We start from the raw sequence: 19,532 nt of genomic DNA, 5'->3' as shown, positions 1-19,532 counted from the left end.
TGTTTAACTTTGTATAATTTAAAACATTGAAAAATCATTATGGCATACCTAGCCATACACATCAATATCTTTTTGTGTATTGATATGTCTCATATAAGCTCTTCAATAGTTCCAAGTAATTCATAACTTTGCGAAAGTTAAAATATGTTGCAACATTATAATCATAATTTGAATTCGATTTTGTAGTCTTGTCATATGTCATGGTACTTATTGAGGCAATTTAGGTCGCGTTAACTAAAACGGAATGAGTATATATGAGCTAACTTTAGACTTTTTGATTTCTTGAGTGAGATTCAGTCTCTTTCAACTATTTATGGACTTGCATTTGAATCATTCATGTATTTGAATCACTCAAGGATTTGATAAGCAATATGCTTATAATGATACTTTACTTTTGAGATTTTGCTTTTAGCAAAATGTCTTTAAGATCTTCATAATATACGATGACAATGTGCCATAAATCTATCGTCAATATAATAGCTATATATAATACTGTACTTATAGAAAATTGTCATTTGTATAGGGGAAGATATATTCTTAAATCATAATCCTATGTCTCTATAAATAGACACTGTGTCATAGCGATTTCACTTCTTCACTTTAATAAATAGCATTTTGTAACTTGTAAGGCTAAAGGTAAAAGTCTTTCATCACATTTCCAATATTTAATTTCATTGGAATTGCCTCTTTCCAATTTTGGCCAATAATATACTTTGTTGACATTCATGTGAAACGTACGTCAACGTACGTCAATACAGCCCTTAATGATTTTTGGTAGCTACCAAATGTAAATTATAATTGATGATCAACAATCATAGATCCCACATTCTTATATGCATGCATTAGCTATAATAAAATTATTGATATTGGGTACCCATACCACTTCTGAGTCATACATTGTTACTTCCAGGACAATCATCTCTCATAGATGAATTATGTAGAATGTGGATCTTTTTACTTATAATCTCATGTAGAGCGCTATAGGGCTTGTATGATCTTCCCTTTTTGGGAGTTTTTTTTTTTTTTTTTTTTTTTTTTTTCTTATTTTCAAAAAAATGATCAAAGGATTTCACCCCTACCCCCATAGTGACTCGAACCCAGGATCTGGATCCTAGGTAGTGGGCGCTCTAACCACTAAGCTAATACCACATCTTCCCTTTTTGGGAGCTTAAAACTTTAGATCTGGTGGATATAATCCACACAAATTCACGCCATTCTTTTAATAACATTAGTTCTCTTTCTCCCTAATGGCGGGAATGTTGTCTTGTTGTGACCACTTGTAAACATGTTTATGATAAAATCACTTCCTTAGAGTGAAGAAATATATTGGTTGGCGGGAAATCCATACCAAGTTTTAGGTCAAAAACATTTAGTTCATGAACATCGACCATATTGATAAATAGTCTGACCAAGACATATCTTTAATGGCGATTTTACAAGGAACCAACATTGGTCTATGTTATTCTTTTCAAACTAGTATATCATTTAGACCAACATGTCTGCTACCATGCATAGTTGGTATATATTGTCTATGCAATCATGTTATGCTTTAAGGACTTCAATCCAAGCAAATTCTTTTGCAAGTAATATCATTATCACTTTAGGTAGAAAGCTCAAGATGAGACATGGTGGATAAGTCTCACACCAATTCACGCTGTTATTTAAAGACATCAATCTATTCTCCCCATAATAGTGGGAAGACTGTCAATAACATAACTTAGATTTAATAAAAATGCGATAAAGATATCACTAATCATGGGTTTGCACGTCAACAAACTTTTGGTGTATGAGCCTTAATATTGGAATAGCAGGAAAATTCTACAAAATGTTAACGTATGACATGCATACAATTGCCTTAAAAGTGGTAATTTGAGTCCTCAAAATAGTAATATTAGTCCTCAAAGTGGTAACATGAGTCCTTAAAGTGGTAAATTTTCTTAGTTACCACATGAGTCCTCAAAATAGTAATATTAGTCCTCAAAGTGGTAACATGAGTCCTTAAAGTGGTAAATTTTCTTAGTTTACCATATGAGTCCTCAAAATAGTAATATTAGTCCTCAAAGTGGTAACATGAGTCCTTAAAGTGGTAAAAATAGTTGATGTATGAGAAATGTTAACATACCATAGCTTTACCCGGAATAGCAAACTTCATGCTCATTCAACAACTAAGATAATTTAGAAACTTCATTGAGGTTTAGCCAAATTTCAATGATCTTGTGGTTGTATGAGACAATCCAAATTAAGAGCAAGTTCCTCTCATAATTGTTTGGCAGTTGGCACAATATTCTGGCTCAACTATGAAAGCCATTAGATTTAGCAAGTGATCTCATAGAATATGGTATATCCAAAGACAATGGCTCTTTGCTAGTTGGTGCTTGTTAGAATACATGTACTTTGTAGAGATTCCTGATATCATTTTGAGAAATACTCTAGATGCTTATTGTAATCAGGGGTTTAAGCTCCATGTCCCCTCCTTGTATTTGACAGTTTCATTAATCGAGGCTTGAGGGCAGCCGCACCAGCCCTTTATTAAAAAAAAAAAAAAAAGTAATGCATTTGGCTCAATGAACTGCTAGCTCATGATATATATGTCTGATAATGCAATGCATATTTCACAAATTGGTAACATAAAGCTCTTCTAGAGTCATTTGTTAAGGTCTTTAGGAACGGAGAAGCTTGTTACATAAGCTTAATTGTGAGAAATATCAATAATTTCAACAAATCATGAACATCCATTTGGTCACATCAAAGCCTTGATTTTTACTCAAGTATATATGACACTTCAGGGTCTTGAGCAATTCATATATATCCAAAATTTCTAGTTTGGCATTTTATACTAGTCTTTTTTGGAAAATGGGGATCAATTAAGCTGCCCCACAGCTAGCCCAATGGGCTGAAAGTAGAACATACAATCAATCTGTTGGACAGGCCCAAACAGACATAAAACTAAAACGGAAAATTAACTTCCCCCTGGGCTTCGAAAGAGCCAGTATCAGGAAACTATTCCTTAAAACAATAATATCTAAAACATAGGCCCAATAAGTGGCCCAACCCACTACTGAAACCCTAACTACTGCCGTCCAAACCGCTCCGCCGCCAGCCACGAACCTTCGCCGAAGTGACGCCGTAAACTGAACAACCAGAAAATCGGTAATGGTGAACCGATGCCATCCACCTCCCAATACACAAATCAAAAAACAAACAACAACCAAAGGGATGAAATCCCTCACAACAACATCAATTCCTCCACCATCAATACGAAGAAGAAGCCATGCCTGCCGAACAGGATCAGAGATCCAAAGCATAGATCCAGAACAAGAACAGTAACAATGGAGAATGGGGGGTAAAATACCCATGCGTGAGCACTCATACTCGCCAAGGTAAGTGACTTGCACTTTGAAATTGCAGCCATAGGAAACCTCCGAGAGTTTGAGGATGAAGAAAAGAGATTTGTTGTGGGGTTGATTGAGTTTTGACCCGGAAACGTGAGGGGGCGTCTGACAATGAGAAGAAAAAAAGAGGAAAATCGAGGAACTAAGTCCTCCCATGGACAAAGCCAGGAAATACACCACGAGGGGAACAATACCACAAAGGGAACAAAATCACCACAAGGGTGAGGAAAAAGCTGATAACAACTTGAGGAAGATGATGAACAGTGGAGATGGAAGGAGAAGGAGTTGAAACCTTTGCTATTGTGGCCTCCCCCAGCTCTCCAACCATCAATCTAGATCCGGATGGATCAAGATCGGGGTGAGAGAGTTGGGGGGGGGGGGGTTTGAAATCTCAGATCGGGTTTCTCTCTCTAGGTTTTAGAGAGAGAGGCTCTACAGCTTTTTGTATATAACGAGACGGCTTAATATAGGTTCATTTCAAATTCATTTTGAGCTTTTGGCCAAAAAAAAAAAAAGATGTACTCAAAATGTCGAGTTTAAACTTCATGATCAAAACTTTTAAGTGAGAAACTTCAGGTGGTCATCTAGTCATTATGATCATTGAGGAACTTCAGGTCCTCATGTAATTAAGGATCTAGAAACTGCAGGTTCCGATCTCTTTTAATTACAAAATTCACAACCACAATTTGAGTTCAATGGATCACTTTCTCCAAACTTATGATGAGGGAAAAAATGATATTAATTAAAAAAAATGACATGCCTGAATTCAAAGGATATACTCGTTGTACTCGTTAGTTAAATAAATAACCAACAGTTGATTATCTGCTTACTTCTGGTTCAAAAATTCTACACTTGAAATTTGTATGTATGAGATATAGAGCTGCTGACTCATATGAATAACAAAGGATTTTAAAAGATAAAGCACTGTAATGAAGGTACATAACAAACTAGTAAAGCGGGGAAGAAAAAATAATAAATAAATTAACAATGGAAACTTCTGGTTCTATGAATGAAGAAAGTACACAAAACTTTTGGTCTGGTTAACTTCATATGATAATATTTTTTTCTCTCTCCTCCAATTGTACAAGAACAAAAGTATATCTTGTGGTGAACCTCAAATTCTCTTTATATAGAGATGTAATCACAAGCTTCTGGCTTCGATTAAATTTCCAACTTCGAACTATAGACTCTATATAAGGGTGGTTTGAGTTTCAAATTCACACAGTGACAAGGAGGAGGAACCCAATTGGTCATGCCAAATTTTCACATAATGAAGAAGTTGAGAGACTGCATGCCCTCATATAATTGGGGATTAAGAAACACGTGATTTCATATACTTTTGTATAACATCGAGGATCCTCTGGCCCTCATTAATTGCATAAGCTGTGAGGAACTCCATGTCATAATTTCTCATTGTATAATTCTAGAGAAACTTTAGATCCTCATGTAATTGAATCAAGAAATAGAGATTTCGATCACTTTTTATTACAAAATTCAAATATATATATATATTTAATCAATCATAAAGAAGAGTAAATTGAACTCAATTGTGAAACTAGAACATACCTGAATTCAAATGACTTACTCTTTCACGTACCGGTGATAGAAATAATGCATGGAAGCTTTGTTACCAAAGCTGAGTATACAACATGTACATATGAAGAAAATCGAAAGCATTACCAATTAACTAGTTTCTAGGCATAGACATCTTGTCTAGTTCATTAATATAACAACCCAGTACACTATAGCTAACAAAATTATTAGAAGATGGACACTCAAAATGTTGAAACGTGCACACCAGTATAAAACAGATTCAATTATAAATCAATTTAAGTGGTATGTGCAACAGTGTAATAGAAAATATTCTAATATGTCAAGGACAAGATCAGGAGATTAAATCCATATCGCAGAACGGCTCTAGAACTGGGCAGGTCACAATAGGTATAGCAAACCAACAATGGCGACGAGTAAGGAGAAAAGCAATAATACTAAAAAAAAAAAGGGAAAAACCTACGGGGCTCGCCGACTTGAAGGGAGGTCGTTAACTGGCAATCAATTACTGGTCAAAGACATTGAATCCTACTCTCATAGCAAACGGGTGCGGTTTGGGTCTCATCGATTCCACATCGGACAATGTAAATAAAATATTATAAACGCTTTTGAATCAAAAGTTGTGTATTTCATGGTGGGTTTTGAATAATGAAATCGAAGGACGAAGTAAAACTCGTAGATCATAGATATGGTAAAAACAACAGTGTTGTTGCACCATAAAGTTTTAGATCATCATAGAGTTTGAGGAAAAAAAAAAGTGTTCTCATTCAGTCTCATTATCCTTCTTTATACATAGATGGACCCAAATAGGGGCAAGTGGGGGCAGTGGCCCCTAGTTAATTTAAAAAAAGAAAAAGAAAAAAAGAGGTTTATGTTTAAGGAAAACTAAAATCGGGAGAGAATTGAGTCATACTTTCATTGATAATAGGGGTCTCTTTATATAAAGGATTACAAGACATAAAATCAGAGTTGTACAAGGAAAGATAATCGTACAATTAATCGGATATCTATGAATATCTCCGAGAATATCTCTAATTCAAAACCCTATTACAACTAGGTCAAGTAACCTAGAGTTTGGGCCAGACATATATTCTAGATTTACTTGAACACTCCCCCATGTGTCGCCCAAACGTGGTGTTCCTCTCGTTGCCTCATTAAAAACCTTGCTGAGTAACAAAAACCCTGTGGGACAAAAATAACCTCGGTCGAAGGGGAAAAAGAGCACAACACACCATTCACGTTTCGAGACCATACATGTAGACATCTCCCCCTGATGACTACGGTCATGGGAGTTCGGATAAATTTCGCAAACGATGCTACCAACATGTTTCTCGAAAGCGGAATTTAGGCAATGACTTAGTGAGTAAGTCTGCCACACCATCCTCAGATTGAACCCAGTTCACTTTGATCTTGAGGAGAGTCTGTTGTTGCTGATTATCCTTGGTGTTGTCGCTTATGATGTAGCCTTGCTTCATTTGTTCAAAACAAGCAGCATTATCCTAAATGCTCGTAGACTCATCTGTGGTAGACTTTAAACCACAATTGTTCGAACATGCGTAACTATGGATCCAATCCATATACATTCACGAACCACTTTATGAAAAACAATAATCTCTGCATTGTTCGAAGATATAGCGACTAGGGTCTGTTATGTAGACCTCCAAGATATCGCGGTCTTTACCCATGGTGAACACTTAACCAGTTTGGGAAGACTTTTGTGTGGGTCAGAGAGATACCCAATATCAGCAAACCTTCCAAAACACATGTCGTTTTGGGATGGGGATAGTGGACGCAGGCCAGTGTTGGCGGCGTTCCTGGTGTGTGATGGGTCCGAATCCATCATCTCTCTGTAGGGATAGAATAAGCCCATATCAATCGTACATCTCAAGTATTTCAAGATATCTCTTTCCACCAATCCAATGGCGTCGCGTTGGCGCACAGATTTACCTAGCTAACAAGTTCACAACATATGAGATGTCCGGTCTTGTGCATTGGGTTAAGTACAATAATGCGCCTATTGTACTTAAGTAAGGCACTTCTGCCTCTAGCACATCTTCGTCATCATCCTTCGGATGAAGAGGATCCTTTTCAGGATCAAGACTACAGATGATCATGGGGGTGCTTGAAGGCTTGACCTTGTCAAAATGCCTAAGCATCTATCAACACGATGCTCAAGTTCCAAACTGAGACATATCGTGTTCTCCCAAAATCCTTCATCTCAAAATCGGATTTCAAGTGTTCAGCGGTTTCCCTTAACTCTTTAAGGGCTTCCAATGAAGATCATGTCCAACATAAACCGCGATGGAATCCCAAACTTCTTATGGAAACGCGTGGGCACACTACTAAAAAAAATTGCATTTGCGACGGTTTTTTACTTCGGCAGCGATTTTCGTCGCAATTGATATCAATTGCAACGGCAAATGTTCCGTAGCGAATAATTTTTATTATTAGCGACGGTAAATCTTTACCGTAGTAGGATTAGTTATTAATTACGACGCATTTTCATGTCGCCGTCGCAAACATATACATATCTATTTTATTAAAAAACGACCTCCTTATCACTCCTCTTCCTCACTTAACCACCACTCCCTTCCCAAACCTCAACTTTCGATCACACCCTCCTCTCACAGATCCATGCCCAAGCTCGACCTTCACTGCGCAGCCACCGAGCCCAAGGAGGCCAAGCTCCAGGGAGGCCGCTTCGAGGAGGGCATCACCGACGCCATCGAGCGCTTCACCGACGCCGTCGAGCCCTTCACCGAGTCCATCTCCTTCGACAAAGTCCTCTACAAGCATGACATCATGGGCAGCAAGGCCCACGCCTCAATGCTCCCCAAACAGGTCCTTCACTTTAGTTTCTCCATTTTCAGTTCTCTCAATTTCTCAATTTCTCAATTTCTAGGGTTTGATTTGGCTACTATTAGGGATTCATCACTGTCGATTTGATAGTTATGAAATGAGTTGGATGGAATTGATAGCTCATTTACTGTTTGTATCTGAGTCTTTAGCTTCCAGATTTGATTTGATTTTCGTTTTTTTTTTTTTTTTTTTGATGTTGAACGTTTTGATCGCGATTTGTAGTGGACTGCAGAGGTTATCAGTATCTTTTTGTCGTCGTCGATTGGTAAGTCAATTTGTAATTGGATCTAGTTATTTTCGCCTTTGCATGTTCGTTCTCTCTCAACTTGCCTTGGGTACAGTTTGTTGTGTTGGCTCTCTATTCTATTGTTGTTGCAGTCACCTTGTTTCATTCTCATCTATGTTTTTTTTTTTGTTCCTCCACCATTTTATCCTTAATTAGTCTTAGTTGTTTTTATTTTATCCGTGCACACGGCTTTAACAGCGGAAGAATATGAAGCTGTAAGTGCCAATATCGTATTCATTAGGGAAACAAATGTGATATTTGGGAAAGAAAAAAAAAGTTGCTATGAAAGATAGATAGCTGGAACGAAAGAAGAAAAGTGATGGAATTATTACATTTGAATTTGTTTGGTTAATCTATTTCTCTAATTAATCTCTTAAAAGTGATGGAATTATTACATTGGCTTTCTCTCAAAGGCTGCTCTGCAGGTTGAATACAATGTCCAAATTCCTTGTATAATGCGAGCTTTTCTTGTTTCCTTTAGGAGGCATATTTTGTGCCTTTTCCCTTTACTCCTGTTCTTTCTTAGTAGGAGCCCTCCATTTAACCCAATGACTTGTACTTTTTCCACAGGAGAGTGTTGATGCTTTTATCAACTGTGTTGTGAAAAACATAGGATTCAGCTAGGGAAAGCACGTTGCCTGTTTGATCAGAATATGGAAGGACCAGTCACATATACAATTGGTATACAGCTTCCTCCATTTTCTTCTATTATAGCTTCTGACGTTTTTTTTTTTTTTTTTTTGTATTTTTCCCTTCACATATGCTATGTAATGATTGTTAAACTAGTTAATGAATCTGTTGCAGTTATACTTTCGATGAGAATACTCCACTTGTTGATGTCCATAGTACATCTCTGCATTGGGTGAAACAATATTCAAGGGACTGCAAAGCGGAGATAAGGATGTGGTCTGGCTAATGCAGGTAAAAGGAAGGATTTAATTGAGTCTTACTATTTAACTCTGAGTATCTCTTTTAAGAGAATGTAGCTAGTTACATTGACATCCCATTTGTAAATAGTAACCATGCCTTCTTATTTATGTTTCTCTAGATATTAGCACACGATACTTGCGCCATTTTCATTTTAGTGCAAGAAGCATGCATACTATGGAATAGTTTTTATACCCTCATATATTGTTTGTGCATTAGTCCCTAAGCATGCATACTCTGAAATCATAGTGATTATTTCTAGCCAAGTAAGCTGATTTGCCCTTTTGCTGCTTGCAGGAGAGATATTTTTGCAGTTCAGTGATGGACCAAGAGAGATGATATACTGTTCTTATCACCCCAAGCGGATATAAGGAGATTGGTGCGCATTACCAATGTCCTGACTACCATCGTAGTCGTTTCCGCGAGACCATTTGGGTGTGTATATGGGAATATGATGTCCAACATCAGTTCCATTGCAATAACCATTGAAAGTCTTTGATGTAAACTCTCTAGCAATGTCAAATCAAATTGACTGAATAGGATGATCCAGGGAGTGAGGCCGTTATCATATGATATGTGTTAGGAGTGTAGCATAAGCAGCATTTACAGGTGGACAATGACACAACACGTGACCAGCGTGTTTGCGTGTCAACCAACATCATGAGATATTTAAACTTCCGCAAGTTGGTTGAATCAGTCCACAGAATCCCCACGGATTCTATGTAAGAACATAATGAGTATTTTCATTTCCTTTGCATAGGACGGTCTCAGTCCTAATTTCCCTAAGGAACAGGCTTTGTAAAGCCAGCGAGAGGCTTTAGAAGCAACCAATTAATGAGGATTTTGGTTGGGCCTAAGCGTCTGAAACGCTATTTGAAGCAAAGTTGGTGATTGCAACATCACCTGGGGCGTCATCACCATGATGTATGCTATCCATGGCGTTATGGATAAGGACTGTGCCAGCCCTAGGCTGGTGTTGGAAGGCGGTGGCTCCGGAGGCAGCTGCGGCGGTCACACTTAGTCCAGGAATCAACTTTTGATTCATGCTTCGTTTAGCTCGAAAGAAAGGATCTCCATGTGAAGTCTTTAGTAGACGGATCATCATATCATGACCAATATGACCTATCCTGTCGTGACAAAGCCAATATGTGTCTAAATCCAAGAGATATTCTCTCATAACTTCATTGGATTTAATAGCTCGAATAGTGACATATAGTCCATTAGAAAGACACATAAACTTCTCTAAGATGCGCCTTTGTTCGCAATCGGTAGAGGTATTGCAAAGGAACTCACTTCCGTTCTTTACATGCGTTTGTGCATGGAATCCGTTGGTTATTCATAGGTGCGATTTGCCCTAGGAGCGTAGAGAGTTTCTGTGACAGTAATCAAGGTGTCATTTGGCAAGGGGAACTTGGGCTATTCCATGTCCTTGAATTAATACTGATGGCCCAACCATCGTAGTCACAAAGTAATATGCTCAGAATCAAAATGGAGTCATAATGAAAAGAACTCGAAATTTTATTCATAAGCCAACGGAGTACATCATTGTCTCTTAATCATTAGGAGAATCTAATCCAAATGTTAGCTAATGCAAAACAAAGGTAGTCATTTGACTTCTTTCGGTAACTCCAAAATAAGGATGACCAGGTGAGTAGAGAGATGTTGGTGGAGCAAAGCTCGCTTAAGTACCACTTATCTCAAAACCTTCTTAGACATCATACTCATTTTGGATGAGCCTATGTGAAGAAAAACTAAACCAATGGCATTTACTACAAAGTATATGGCAATTGCCTATTACATCTCTTGGAAAAATAAATACTTAAACAGAATTGGCGATCTATTGATCCCAGCCAGATTTGTAGTCTTCAACATTTCACTCTAGATCATCTTCTTGATCTTCTTGTTCCACATAGTGAGCTTCTCTTGCTTCACAATATGCTTTGTAGGCGGTGACAATTTCTTCACGAGCTCTACAAATGTGTACCCAATGACTGGATACTCCACATCGAGAACATACATCTCTTTGCTCAGACTCCATTGATTGAGACGCTTTGAAAGCGTCATTTAGATGACTCTTAGTGTTAGTGGCGCCACCAACATGGCCAGAGGCGTTGCCTCCCTCTCTCTCTTTCCACGTTTACCTCTTCGGTTCTGTGTTAGCCTATTTTGGCCGTTACCTTCCCAAATAAAGCGATTATATGGACCAGAACGTCCAGAAGTATCCCTAAGATTAGAGTTTCGCTCTTGGCACCCTTTCTTAGGGGCGCGACTATAATTGGATTCCGGAATATGCTCTGTTTCCACGGGTCTCGAATTATAGTTCTTCACAAGGATGTTGTCATGCTTTTCAGCGACATTCATAGCTCCAATGAGCTCATGAAACCTTGTGATTTGTCATGCAGTAACATCGATTCGATAGTTCTTAGAAACCATCAATGCAGAGACGGGAAAGGTAGATAGAGTCTTCTCAATCAACATCGCATCTATGATCTCTTTACCACAGAATTCCATTAAGGATTTAATGCGAAGTGCTTCCGAGTTGTAGACAAGAACTGACTTGAAATCACAAAAGCGGAGGCTATGCCATCTCACTTCTAGGTCAGGAAGCAGGGAGTCACGGACGTTACCAAATCTTTCTTCGAGTGAGACCCACAGCCTTCTTGGGTATTCTTCATTCATACACTCGTACTAGGGCAAATCATCCATATGACGAGTCATTAGGATGATGGCTTTCGCCTTATTGGCCTCTAAGGCTGCTCTATTTGCTTCCAAAGCTTGAGCTTGCTCAACAGTTAGCACGTCCTGGCTAGGCTAGAGAATCGTATCCAGGATTCTATCGGCCTTGAGATGCTGGTGGACATCACGAACCCACCTGTGATATCCAGAGCCAGTTGTTCCCAATGGAGCGAAGTCCAGTTTGTTCAGGTTACTCATTCTGAAAGAGAACAAGAAAAAAGGTTAGTTTCGGAGCGAAAAAGGCTACCACGAAAACAATAAAAAAATTTGAGCGTAGTCGCTTCCAAGAAATCTGATTCCAAGAGGTATTGGATTAGATCGAAACAATGATGTAAGTGGTCGATCATAAATTCTCTACAAACTCTAAGTTTGGAGATCTCAACAAGCTCCAAGCTTGGAGTGAGCACGAACCCCCACAGTTTGGCTTAATTAGATCTACCCTATGATGAAGAAATGGGAGTAGAAGAAGGGAGTTTGCAAGTCCCCGGGAAAAAGAAAAGAAATTGAAATTATGAAAACAAAAGAGAATTGAATAAAATAAAAATACCTTTTTTTTTTTCATTGACTTTGACTGTGGGCCTCTTCCTTCCTTTTTTTTCTTTTTCTTCTGCCGGACTGCCTCTTCCTTCCTTTTTTTTCTTTTTCTTCTGCCGGACTGCCTCTTCCTCCCTTTTTTTTCTTTTTCTTCTTCTCTCTCTCTCTTTTCTTCTTCTGGGCACGTGGGTTTCTAGCCCCTCTTTTTTTTTTCCCTCTCTTCCTTCTTCCAGAAATGGGCCGCGGGGCCTACTTTATTTTCTTTTCTCTGGGCGTGGGCTGCAGGTCGCAAGCCTCCTTTTTTCTTTTCTTTGCACGTGGGCTTCAGGCTGCAAACCTCCTTTTTTCTTTCTTTTGTGCTGGGCTGGCCGGACTGTGGACTGGTGCAGGTGTAGTAAATTGGGAAGGCTGACCGGTTCAGGAATTTTCAGCACTTCTGCAGGCCGGTCCGGCAACTTTCCGGCCGGTTTTGAACTTTATGTTTCCGGTTCCGGGATTCTGGGGTCAAGGCGCCGGTGGTGACAAAATATGATAGTAGGAGACGGACTGGAAGAGTACAAACCGGGCAGGAAAACTTTTCTTTCTTTTGGGGACCGGTTCGGTGATTTTCCGGCCGGTTCTAGGGGTGGCGCCGCCGGTTCTGGACTCCTGGGATTAAGAGCTTCAATATATGCGGCGGTGGTTGCTAGGATTTGAAGGCTACGATTTTAGGGTTTCAGGGTTAGAGCTTCGTACTGATAACGTGTTTAAGGAAAACTAAAATTGGGAGAGAATTGAGTCATACTTTCATTGATAATAGGGGCCTCTTTATATAGAGGATTACAAGACATAGAATCAGAGTTGTACAAGGAAAGATAATCGTACAATTAATCGGATATCTATGAATATCTCCGAGAATATCTCTAATTCAAAATCCTATTACAACTAGGTCAAGTAACATAGAGTTTGGGCCAGACACATATTCTGGATTTACTTGAACAGTTTCATTTTTATGATATTTCTTTGTTTTGCCCTCAGTGGAAATTTTTTATTATTTTTTTTTTGGTTAAATGAGCTTCATTTTGATATTATTTCTTTGTTTGGCTCTCAGACTCATACACCATACATCTAATGAAATTTTTATTTTTGTTACATGAGGCTTCATCTTGATGCTATTTCTTTGTTTTGTCCTTAGACTCATACACCATACACACTTATCTTGACCCTAGTAAAAAAACAAAAAATCTGCAACCCCCACCACGATTAACCAAAATAGTAAGTCTGTAACTCCAATTACCCAATTACAAGAAACTTATACTTTGTCATTTCTATAGATTGAATTAATGAAGAGTACGTCACATCTTTATAGATTTTTTTTTGAAGGGATCTCTATAGATTTTCTAATTTATTTTTGTTTGATGCTTGTTTTTCTTGGAAAATACTAGTTTCTTCCATAGGAAGGCAGCGAATAGGAAGAGGAAAAATGCTCTCTTAGGCTTATTTGACTCGGAGGGGAAATGGAGAGAGGATGATGATGGGATGGAGCAGGTGGTTACTTCCTATTTTTCAAACATGTTCACTGCTACTGCCTTGGATGTGGAGGAAGTTGATAGGACCCTTGCGGCAATTCAACCTTGTGTGGATAGTGCAATGAATCAAAGGTTGTGTGCTCAATATTATGAGGAACAGGTGCGGCAGGCTTTGTTTCAAATGTATCCAACAAAGTCTCCAGGGCCTGATGGCATGCCTCCCCTATTTTTTCAACATTATTGGGATACCATAGGGGCAGATGTTACTGCAGCTGTGCAAATTTTTTTACACACGGGTTCACTTCTGAAGTAAATAAATTTTACACATATCTGCTTGATCCCGAAGGTGAAACAACCAGAAACAATGGGAGATTTGAGGCCTATTGCACTTTGTAACGTTATTTACAAACTCTGTTCAAAGGTAATTGCCAATAGACTGAAAACTATTCTTCCTGATATTATATCACCCTTCCAGAGTGCATTTGTACCAGGGTGACTCATTACAGACAATATTCGAGTGGCCAATGAAGTTGCACATTTTATTCACAACAAGAGAGAAGGTCAGAATGGTTACATGGCATTGAAGTTGGATCTTAGCAAAGCCTATGACCGTATGGAATGGAAATTTCTACGTAAGGTAATGCTAAGGTTTGGTTTTGATCGAGTTTGGATTGATATTGTTATGCAATGTGTCTGTTCTGTCAGATATTCGTTTCTTGTTCGAGGGAAACCTAGAGGCTTTGTAGTCCCATCAAGAGGACTGAGGCAGGGTGATCCACTCTCACCTTATCTTTTCTTGATTGGGGCCGAGGGCTTTTCTGATTTGCTTCAACAGAAACAGCAGATGGGTTTATTACCTGGGATAGCTATTTGTCGAGATGCTCCTTCTGTTAATCACCTATTGTTTGCGGATGACAGTATGTTGTTTGCTCAGGCTAGCCCAGAAACTTGCTTTCAGATAAAAGAGGTAATTGAAGTGTATGGTAGAGCATTTGGTCAAGTTGTGAATTTTCACAAAAGCTCGGTTGCTTTCATTAAATGTGGTGGCCCAAGCGCTTCCTAACTATGCTATGAGCGTTTTTCGGCTTACGAAGAATTTTTGTGAGGACCTTGAACAGATGTGTGCAAGGTTTTGGTGGGGTAGTACCACAGATAAGAAGAAGCTTCATTGGAAGAAATGGGATGATATGTGTCATGCTAAAGAAGTGGGAGGATTGGGTTTTACAAGTTTGGCTGAATTCAATATGTCAATGCTCTCAAAACAACCTTGGCATGTAGTTTCACATCCGAATTCTTTAATAGCTCAGTTATACAAAGCACATTACTTTCAGGATGGGAATTTTTGGACTGCAAGTGAACATGCAACTCCTTCTTTCTCTTGGCGTAGTATATTTGCTACTCAGGATTTACTTAAGGAGGGTGTATTATGGCAGGTTGGTAATGGTGCTACTGTGTCAATTTGGAATGATTCTTGGATTCCTACACTGCCTTCGCATAAACCACAAGCCCTTGCTGGTTTGCAGCATGATGTGGAACTAGTTAGTGAGCTAATTGTACCTCCTAACTTGTGGAATGAGCAAAAAGTGCGTGTTTCTTTTGTTAATCATGAGGCTAAGGCTATTCTTTCAATCCCTCTGAGCACTAGAGGTCCTGAAGACAGGTTTTCATGGCACCTAGAACGAAGAGGTATGTTTACGGTAAAATCTGCATATCGTCTTGCATTTTCCAAAATAGCTTCTTCTCTTCCTCCTTCGGTGGTAACGAACCAACGAGTCTGGAAAAAGATCTGGCAAGCTAAAATGCCAAATTCGGCAAAAGTGAACGCTTGGAAAATTGGGCAGAATATTCTTCCAACACTGGACCGACTGGCTGCTAGGCATGTTCCTGTGGAATCTCAGGTTTGTGTACTTTGCAATACTGAGAATGAAACAATTATTCATTTGTGTCGCAATTGCTCTTTTACTAGAGAAGTGATGGTTACAAACCATAGTCTGAGTGGAAACTATTTTGGTATGGATTTTGATCATCTAGATGCCCTTAGTTGGCTTAATTTTTGCTCGGAAAAATTGTCAAAAACAGCTTTTGCTCAACGTACTTCTATTCTTCATTTGGAGTATCTGGAAAGAAAGGAATGTGAGGGTTTGGGACAATAAGCTCACTTCATCAAGTGATGTTGCTCTTATGTCATCTACAAGGCTAAGCAACTTCATTTTTCACAATTCTAAGTTTCAGAAAGTGACGGCTAAGCGAAGGGTCCTTAAGTGGAGAGCTCCTCCACAAGGGTGGTTGAAGATTAACTTTGATGGTGCATTTGATAGCGGTACTGGCAGGGCAGCAGTGGGCTTCGTTGTGCGAGATGATATTGGTACATGTATGGGTGCTGTTGGGAAAGTTATCTATCATATTGTTTCAGCAGAACATGCAGAGTTGGTGGCTTGTAGAGAGGCAGTTGGTTTTGTTATCAATTATTTTCTACATGCTGTTATTTTTGAAACAGACTGTTTGACTTTGAAGCAACAATTGTGTCAAGCTAGGACACAAAACATTTCAGCTCTTGGTAGGCTATATGACGATATTAGTGAAGATTTGGTTTCTATTCCAAACTCTATTTTGGTTATGTTTGGCTCCAGTTTTGTTGCAGCTGGTCAACAGTCTCTTTTCTGCGTGGGCGTGCCAGCACCGTTCGGGTGCGGTCGTCGGGGGTGTCCCTTGACCTGACTTTTTTTTAGCGATTGTGGACGAGGAGAGCACCAACCTCATCGCGGGATTCTTTGTGCCTCGTGGTGAGGACTTTTGCTAAGCTTCTTCAAAATCACATAATAGATTGGCTTAAGGGAAACTCGAGTGAGGAGAAATCTTCTCAAGGAAGATCCGAGTGAGGAGAAATCCCTTTGAGCTTGATGAAAATGTTCTTCGCGAAAGCTTCGCTGGCTTTCTCCTTGGGCTTGGCGAGAATCCTATCTCCATGTTCAAAATCACACAATCAATACTCGACGACGTAGATCAAGCAGAGCGAAGATCACTGGGAAGTGGAGAGAACTTGCTAAAGCGTGACTTTAGCTTGGTTGGTTTGCGAGGGCGTTACCCTTGCTTGGCTGGTTCCATAACCGTTGCGGTCGCGGTACTACAGTCGGCTCCCGAGGAGACTAGGACCGAAGCACGTTGACAGAGGGTTTGGTGGCACTGACAGTCGGCTCCTGAGGATTCTGGGACTGGAGTGTGGTCACCGATAAGAGAAGGAGAGGGGTTGCTCCGGAAAGGATTGGATGATCATAGAGATTAATTGATGAATTGTGTCTTGTTACTTCGTCGTAGCCTCTATATATAGGCTACCAGACCACAGTGGTTGGCCTTAAACAAATCATGATAGGTTTAACAATTAAGCACTAATGGAATCATGATGGGTTTTCCAATTAAGCACTAATGGAATCACGATGGGTTTTCCAATTAAGCACTAATGGAATCACGATGGGTTTTCCAATTAAGCACTAATGGAATCATGATGGGTTTTCCCTGTTGGCCACCATGAAATGTAGTTGAATGCTTCCCCACGTGCATGCCATATTCCTTAATTGAATGGAGTATGAATATTCGCATGGGCGTGCCTTTTCTTGCAGCTTGCATAATCTTCCATAATTCTGCAGGTAGGCTTTATTTAGCCTCTAAATAATATATTTCGAACTTGTCGACAATATATAGCTTGAGCCACTGACATTGGCTCAATTTCTCCAAGACACGCCTTGTCAAGCCAAAATGCTCATTTTGGGTTCAAACAGGTTCATGCTATCATTGCTATGAGGGAAGCCAATAAGGTAGCTCATCTTCTAGCAGCTCATGCTTCTGCACATGATCTAGACTTCTATTGGTCTCATGCTCCTTTCTTTATACAAGATGTAATAGATGAAGAGAAATTTGTACCCGAAAGTTTTTTTTGATTATCAATAAAGTCTAACCTCCTTCAACTCAAAAAAAAAAAAAGGAAAATTTATTGAATGTTTTCTTATAACTGATTGCAAAAAGTTTTGTGTATTGAGAAATGCATTGATTGAAAAAACAATCTTTTTATTTGCTAGGAAATATGCAGATTGAAACTTTGTCTCATTCATCGAAGTTTTGTTTTGTTATCTTTCAATTTTTTCAGCTAGCTATAAAAAAACTCTGCGTTCGCCACTGCCTTTATATAGAGGTAGGGTTTACATCAAAGTACATAACTAATGAGTATTAAAAGTTGACAACCACATAGATAATAATATTTACAACATATTAGTCAAACTCAAATTCTCAGTATTAGTCTATTTTAGTAGCCTCTGAAATAGGTCTTTACTGTAGTTAAAATTTGAATTTGGCTCATAGTGCCTGCAATGGTTGAAAAAAGAGAAAGTTTCTTTATGGTTGTATGGTTATAAAAGCTCTCAATTGATAAGAGCGTATTTATGCAATGTTTATATTGTTAATCCCTATGTTTTCTTTTTTAATCTATTTTATTTTCGAGCAATTTTGGTGCATTTGTGTTTTATAGATTTTCTGGAGCAAAGAAGGAAATATGAGTTAAATGAGGGAAACTCGCATGGAGTTATGAAGATTCAAGGATTCCTGATGACCCGAGCATAGCCCAACCTTTGGAAGCTACGCAAAGATAGAGTTTATTCAACAATTTTAATGATTTAAGGAGCTTTTATTGGATGAGTGATATCAACTAATCCTAGACCAATAAGATAATTCAATGTTTAGCCCACGAGTAAAACATTTGACGCATTTCTCGGAGCAGAGTTAGTCCACGAGAACCTGTTAAAGGAGGCATGCCCTAAATGTGCTATTGCATCAGCTACAAAGTTAGCTTCTCTTAAAACATGTCTGAAGGAAATTGAGGAAAATCTGGTCGCTAGCTGTCGAATATCTTGAACAATCTTTGTAATTCTCCAAGGTGGTTGGATCACACCTTTGACTGCATCAATCACGAGATTTGAATCTCCTTCTACTACAACATGTGAATAGTTGAGTTGTAGTGCACTAGCAAGGCTGTTTCTCAAGGCAGTCGCCTCAGCTACTGGAACTATAGTACTCCCAAAACCTTTGGTTGCCGCAAAAAGGGGATTTTCATCAGCATTACGGATTATGAAACCTCCAATAGTAGAGCTTCTATGGCCAGAACCATCAAATTTCATTATAACACAGTCTGAAGGAGGGGGTTGCCACACAATGGTGGGGGAGATGGTTTGAGAAGAATCCCCTCCGGAGGACTTTATTCCATCAGTAATGCTGTTTAGGACAGCAGCCGTAGCTGCCACAACTGAGTTTGGACAGCAAATGGTATTAAGCAATGCAAATTCAAAATTATATGTTATTAGTAAAATAGTGTTACGTTTAGATCCGAACATTGGCCAAATGAAATGATATGGAGAAAATCACTCTCAAAATAAGCTTGAAAAAGGGTCTTGTTATTTGGTGATTTTCTATTTTCAAGTGTACGATGGAGAAGAAAAACTATAATGAAATTTTGTTTTCTTTTTTACTGTTTGTACTAAAGAAAAACATACGTTAAATCTACGTTACAATGAGTAATTTTTTGTTATTTACTCAAAAAGTTGGCAGCAAGAAGAATATAGAATCACATTTTGCAAGATGGTGGGTAGGGAAGATAGATTCATTCTGTCAAAATGGAGATAATTACCGCAACTTGAGTGTTCCCACCTTATCTGGTAATTTTTGTAAAGCTTTGATGATTCTTAAGCATGTGGT

The 19,532-nt window shown here is 38.8% G+C and overlaps 1 long non-coding RNA gene across 2 annotated transcripts; it reads left to right on the top strand.

The window, feature by feature from the left end:
- The first annotated feature begins 8,476 nt into the window (after window positions 1–8,476).
- Window positions 8,477–9,368, top strand: LOC133720308 (uncharacterized). 2 transcript variants are annotated; one of them, XR_009851799.1, is made up of 4 exons: window positions 8,477–8,513; window positions 8,659–8,769; window positions 8,893–9,009; window positions 9,313–9,368. It is a non-coding gene; the product is annotated as an uncharacterized LOC133720308 (long non-coding RNA). The 2 variants fall into 2 exon arrangements; XR_009851798.1 differs by lacking the exon at window positions 9,313–9,368 and having other exon boundaries at window positions 8,893–9,291.
- Window positions 9,369–19,532: the final 10,164 nt, after the last annotated feature.

This window comes from Rosa rugosa, chromosome 7 (genome assembly GCF_958449725.1).
Source record: "Rosa rugosa chromosome 7, drRosRugo1.1, whole genome shotgun sequence".
Classification (NCBI taxonomy): Eukaryota; Viridiplantae; Streptophyta; class Magnoliopsida; order Rosales; family Rosaceae; genus Rosa; species Rosa rugosa.
This window is presented reverse-complemented; position numbering and strand designations above follow the sequence as displayed.